We start from the raw sequence: 6,446 nt of genomic DNA, 5'->3' as shown, positions 1-6,446 counted from the left end.
CTTCTCATCCTAGAAGCTTCTTCGCTTCTTCAACGGAAGAAGCTTCTTGGATGGGAAGTGAAAGGTCTTCCAAGAAAAACCAGAAAGTCCAGTTGCCTCTTGAAAAAAAGCACCGTTGGGACAACCATATTTTTTATTTATTTTGATTTTGATTTTGATTTATATGCCGCCCTTCTCCGGAGACTCCGGGCGGCTTACAATGCGTTAAGCAATAGCCTTCATCCTTTTGTATATTTATACAAAGTCAGCTCATTGCCCCCACAAACCGGGTCCTCAATTTACCCACCTTAGAAAGGATGGAAGGCTGAGTCAACCTTGAGCCTGGGGAGATTCGAACTCGCAGTAATTGCAGGCAGCTGGCAGCTAAATACTACCTTTAACAGTAGCATTAGTCTGCTGTGCCACTCAGGCTCAACCATAACCTGGATGACGGAGAATCTCTGTAGACATTTCTATCTCAGGGTTGAATGATGGGGTCCTTGGTATTCTCTGAGCTCGGGATTTTTATTTATTTTATTTATTTAACAGAATAACAGAGTTGGAAGGGACCTTGGAGGTCTTCTAGTCCAACCCCCTGTTCAGGCAGGAGATCCTATACCATTTCAGACAAAGATTTAAGGAGCCTGAGTGGCGTAGGAGGCTAATGCCTCCTACTAAGGCAGCATTTAACATCCAGCTGCCTGCAATTACTGCGAGTTCAATTCTCACCAGGCTCAAGGTTGACTCAGCCTTCCATCCTTTCTAAGGTGGGTAAATTGAGGACCCAGTTTGTGGGGGCAATAAGCTGACTTTGTATAAATATACAAAAGGATGAAGGCTATTGCTTAACGCATTGTAAGCCGCCCTGAGTCTCCGGAGAAGGGCGGCATATAAATCAAATTAAAAAAAAAAATGGCTGTCCAGTCTCTTCTTGGAAACTATAGTGATGGAGCACCCCCAACTTCTGGTGGCAAGCTGTTCCACTGATTAACTGTTCTAATTGTCCAGAAATTTCCCCTTAGTTCTAGGTTGCTTCTCTCCTTGATTAGTTTCCTTCCATTGCTTCTTGTCCTGTCTTCAGGTGCTTTGGAGAATAGCTTGACTCCCTCTTCTTTGGGGCAGCCCCTCAAATATTGGAACACTGTTATCATGTCCCCCCAAGTCCTTCTCTTCATTACACCAAGCAGGCTTATCTAGTTAGTTCTGTTTTGGGCTGCAGTTTGAAAATCCCCAAGAAGTTGTTAAACGAACAAGAATTAAAATGAACGGAGTAAATTAGTGGCACGAATTTGGAGTTGTCTCAACAAACCAACATGGAGAACATGCAAAGGGCTGGCGTTAAAACCTTCGGAAGAACTGACACTGCACGAGGAGGAGGAGGAGGAAGGAAAGGAATGCAAAACCCTATTTAAAAAAAAAAAGCGAAGGAGGGGGAGAAGCCCGGGGTGCAAAATTTGGGGCTGGCCAAGCAGTCCATCTTTTCTGCACCCCCCCCTCCCCTCCCCTTTTCGGTCAGGGAAGCCAAGGGGGATTCCGTTTGCTTGCAGCTCAGCCTGAGCCGTCAGGTGACAAATGCAATTATTCACCCGCTGCATCATAATTACTGCAAATGGTCCATTAAAGGAAAATTATCATCAATGTGATATTATCAGGCGGTGGGTGAATGAATAAAGAAAAGTGCTTATTCCTCCATTGTTCGGTTAATACCTTAGAGGCTTTGTTTTGCCTTTGATAAGGGGTGGGTGGGATGCAGAGAGGTGACCCCCCCCACCCCAGGGCCGAAGGGGAGGAGGGGAGGCTCTGCTGATGTTGCATGGAGGAAGGGAGGAGAAATTTGACAATGTTTTAAAATTAAATTATCTTAAGACAAACCTAGACAGCATACTAAAAAGCAGAGACATCACCCTGCCAACAAAAGTGCGTATAGTCAAAGCTGTGGTTTTCCCAGTTGCAATGGATGGCTGTGAAAGTTGGACCATAATTTATTTATTTATTTATTTATTAGTCGCATTTTTATGCCGCCCAACTCCCGAGGGACTCTGGATAGCATAAGGAAGGCTGAGTGCCAAAGAATGGAGGCCTTTGAACTCTGGTGTTGGAGAAGACTTCCTGCGAGTCCCTTGGACTGCAAGGCCATCCAACCGGTCAATCCTAGAGGAGATCAACCCTGACTGCTCTCTAGAAGGCCAGATCCTGAAGAGGAGACTCAAATCCTTTGGCCACCTGATGAGGAGGAAGGACTCCCTGGAGAAGAGCCTAATGCTGGGAACAATGGAGGGCAAAAGAAGAAGGGGACGGCAGAGAAGGAGGTGGCTGGATGGAGTCACTGAAGCAGTCGGCGTGAGCTTCAATGGACTCCAGGGGATGGTAGAGGACAGGAAGGCCTGGAGGAACGTGGTCCATGGGGTCGCGATGGGTCGGACACGACTTCGTCTCTAACAACAACAACAAAAGACAAACCTGGGAAGATTTCACTTACTTTAAAAAGCGTTTCTCAACTTTTAAGAGAGGTGGACTTCAACTCCCAGAATTGAAGCTGTGCTGGGGAATTCTGGGAGTTGAAGTCCACCTCTCTTAAAAGTTGCCACGGTTGAGAAGCATTACTCCAGATGTTCCCCCTAGGAGAAAGTGGACTTCCTCCTAGGATTTCCCGGCTAACCTTGGCCACTTAAAGATGGGTGGACTTCAACTCCCAGAAATCCCCCAATACAGCACAGCACAAACCCCGAGGACTTTGTGAAAGCAGTTACACATGGATAGATATAGTTAGTCCATGACTTACGACCATTCATTTAGGGACCGTTCGAAGTTACTATGGCACTGAAAAAAGGGATTTAGAACCGTTTCTCACATTTACGACTGTTGCAACATCCTCGTGGTCACATGATCAAAATTCGGAAGCTTGGCAACTGACTCGTATTTATGACGGTCCCAGCATCCCAGGGACAGGTGATTGATATTCCTGGTGCGATTCCAACAAGCAAAGTCAATGGGGGAAGTTGGTTTCACTTAATGACGTGAATCTAGAGTCCCCCCCATAAAGCAAACCCCAAGATTTACAGCGAGGCTGGCAGGGGGAGGAGGAGGAGGAGCCACCACTGCTTCTGCAAAGACCATTCCTCTCTTTCTCCCCTCACCCCCCAAATAAGGCAAACCCCTAGCAGAGGCAGTGGCACAGGCAAAGAGGCGTGAATGGCGTCCAACGTGGATCCCGGGCAGCGGCTGTCGATGGCATGGCCAGTGCGCATATGCGCTAAGAGAAGCTGCCCAGTGGGCATGTGTGTGCCAGGAAATTGTTCTGTCCCCGTCCCACACGCACACACACCAACAGACATTCAAGACTTAAAGACCAAACCAGCCGGCAAAATCCTTTTCCTTATGATAACGGAACTTGGCAACAACCTAGTGGCTGCCTGCCAAGAGTTTATTATTTACGAAGAGGAGAGATAACTTCTCCCCGCTTCTGGTACATCAAAAGAAACAGCTCAATAATTACAATCAAGTCCAGAGATACTCCAGCAAAGTCTTAAAGCAAAAGTCCGGCAATGCAGAATGGCGTGGAAGCTTTCAGCTTTGTTCGTCACAAGGTTTGACTGGCCACCACGCTCCCTTTTATACCCTGTGGGGTATGGTCCAGTGACTCAGCCTAATCTCGGGCACGCCTTTTCTTCTGTTGCACGCGCTTATCTCTGCGACGCTGGCGTGGATCCAGCCAAGACTCATCTCCCTCATCACTGTCTATCTGTGGCTGCGTGGACGTGCTTGGCCCCGGCCCTATCTCTTGCCCTTTGGCGGACACCGAAGGCATTGCCAGAGAGGAGGGTCCTGGAGAGGGAGGCCTTGCCAGCTCCTCTCCTTCACTCGGAGTCCTCTCCTGCCGATGACACAGGTTCAGGTAACGGAGCCACAACAGAAATAAACTTCCAGTTTCTGGTGCATGCATGTGCATCGGCCACCTAATTTTCTGGTTTCTGGCACAACCACATACGTGAAGGCCTGCTGATCGTCACATGTGCATGCGCGCCAATAACCAGATGACTAGCTGGCCAGTGCGCATGCGTGCACCAGAATCCCGGAAGAGGAGTGGGCGCTGCCACGCGTTTCAGGCAATATGGCTCCGTGTGCCACCTGTGGCCCGCGTGCCATAGGTTCGCCATCACGGATCTATACGAACCCACTGCGCAAGGCAGGAGTCCTTATATCACCTCAGGCAAATGATTGTTCGTATTTTCTTAAATACTTAAATACTCTTGCGATAAATAATAATAAATAAATAAACCTCTTTAAAGGAGAGAGAACTCCAGTCCCTTCGAGCACTGACAATGTTACCTAGTTTGGTAATAAAACGTTACTGAATGAACATTAATGAAACATTTGCAAGAAAACAACCAGGCTCAAAGAGCACCAAGGATTCCCCCCCTCCACATCCTCCTCCCTTTTTTCTTTTCTTTTCTTTCCTCTTCTCTTCTCTTCTCTCATTTCATTTCATTTATTTTGTATTTTATTTTATTTTATATTATATTTCATTTCATTATTTTATTTTATGTATTATTTTATATTTTATTGTATTGTTTTACATTTTATGTATTATTTTATTTTAGATTTCATTTCATTTTATTATTTTATTATTATATTTTATTTTATTATTATTTTATTTTATTTATTATTTCCTTTCCTTTTATTGATTATTTTATTTATTGATTTTTTTATTGATTATTTTATTATTTAGTTGCCTTAAGGAAGGGCAGGCCGCTGGTGAGCGCGAGGCAGCCTGGCTGGGCTTCATTTCACACTTGTGGTGGGATTAGCTGAGCTGATGCGATGCGCTGAGCTTCCCCTCTTATCTCTTCCAAACACTCTGCTAATTCAGCAAAAGTTCTGCGCCCGCCTGCATGGCTGTGTGATTTGCACCCGGTGTCAAGAAACCAGAATTTCAACCTGCTCTTTGTTCTGCCCCTTCCTCTCGATGAGCTAGCAAGCCTGGCACCAGAGTTATAGGGGAAAAAGTGATGTTGAGCAGACTACTTTATCTGAAGTGATGTAGGGTCTCCTGTCTAAGCAGGGGGTTGGACTAGAAGACCTCCAAGGTCCCTTCCAACTCTGTTATTCTAAAATATTCCATACTTCTTGATGCGTAATCTCTTTTTAATCAGTATTTTTATTTCTACTTAATGGACTTGAATTTATTTATTTATTTATTTAATTTATTTATTTATTTTTGGATTTCTATACCGCCCTTCCCGCCCTTCCCGAATTTCCCGGAGTCTTGTAAGGATAGGTTAGGTAAGATATAAATCCGTCCCTCTTAATATGGGGAATGCCTGCATACAGCAGACCAGTGGTGGGTTCCTCCCGGTTGGGGCCGGTTCGGCCGAACCGGTAGCAGTGACAATATGACGTCACTGAACCGGTTCTCCCACCCACCCCGCCCTCCCACCCCCCCATGTTATTCTTACCTTTTATTTGGCCCCACCCCCAATCTATTGCTGCCTCCTGAGTCCCAGCTGATGGGCTATAAGGAAAAACTGTTTAAACTCTTGCTGCGGGGCTTCAAAGGGCCGCCCTACAGCTGATCAGTGGTAAAAGGCAGTTTGGTGGTAGACCGGTGCCTGCAAAAACAAATGAGTAGACCGGTGCCTGCAAAAATAAATGGGTAGACCGGTACAGCTCTGCAAGCTGTTAAAAGCTTGGTAGACCAGTACCGCTGCATATCCTAAAGAATTGTCACATGACCATCAAGCCATGCCCACAAAATAAGCCACGCCCACAGAACCGGTAGTAAAAAATTTTAGAATTCACCCCTGCAGCATGCCCATTGCTCTGTTCTCGTTCAGGTTGTGCAAAGCATGGAGAAAGGATAAGACATCATAAGACGAAGAAATGAAAGCAAAGGAAATAGTTTTAATCTCGTTTACATCGACTGCCACTCCCCTCTATCCATCTGTGCACATCCTCCTCGTTTCCATGCTCTCTGAGCTTGGCGGTTTTCCTGCAGATGTTTCATGACCCAACTACGGAACATCATCAGTGCTAGAAAGGAGTAAGGTTTGAGGAGGAGGAGGAGGACTATGGGATCCCTGGGTGCTCCCTGAGCTTGGTTTTCTTGCAGACGTTTCATGACCTAACTATGGAACATCATCAGTGCTGAAAGGGAGTGAGGTTTGTGGAGAGGAGGAGGAGGACTGCCGAATCCTTGGTATTCTCTGAGCTTGGTTGTTTTCTTGCAGATGTTTCATTACCCAACTAGGTAACACCATCAGTGCTAGAAGAGAGAAGTGACTGTTTAACACCAGACCAACAATCAAGCAGTCACCAATATTGCAATTCAGACAAACTATTAAAGAGCTTAACAGCCTAATCAAGGAATCATTAAGAATTTCCCCACCAACAATGACAGAACAACAAAAATCAATATAAACAGAGAGCAAAGACCCCTCCCTTCTAGCACTGATGATGTTCCCTAGTTG

The sequence above is a fragment of the Pantherophis guttatus genome, chromosome 3, assembly GCF_059756535.1.
Source record: "Pantherophis guttatus breed Tessera chromosome 3, ASM5975653v1, whole genome shotgun sequence".
In the NCBI taxonomy this organism is placed as follows: Eukaryota; Metazoa; Chordata; class Lepidosauria; order Squamata; family Colubridae; genus Pantherophis; species Pantherophis guttatus.
The sequence above is the reverse complement of the archived record's forward strand: the minus strand, read 5'-3'. Positions refer to the sequence as shown.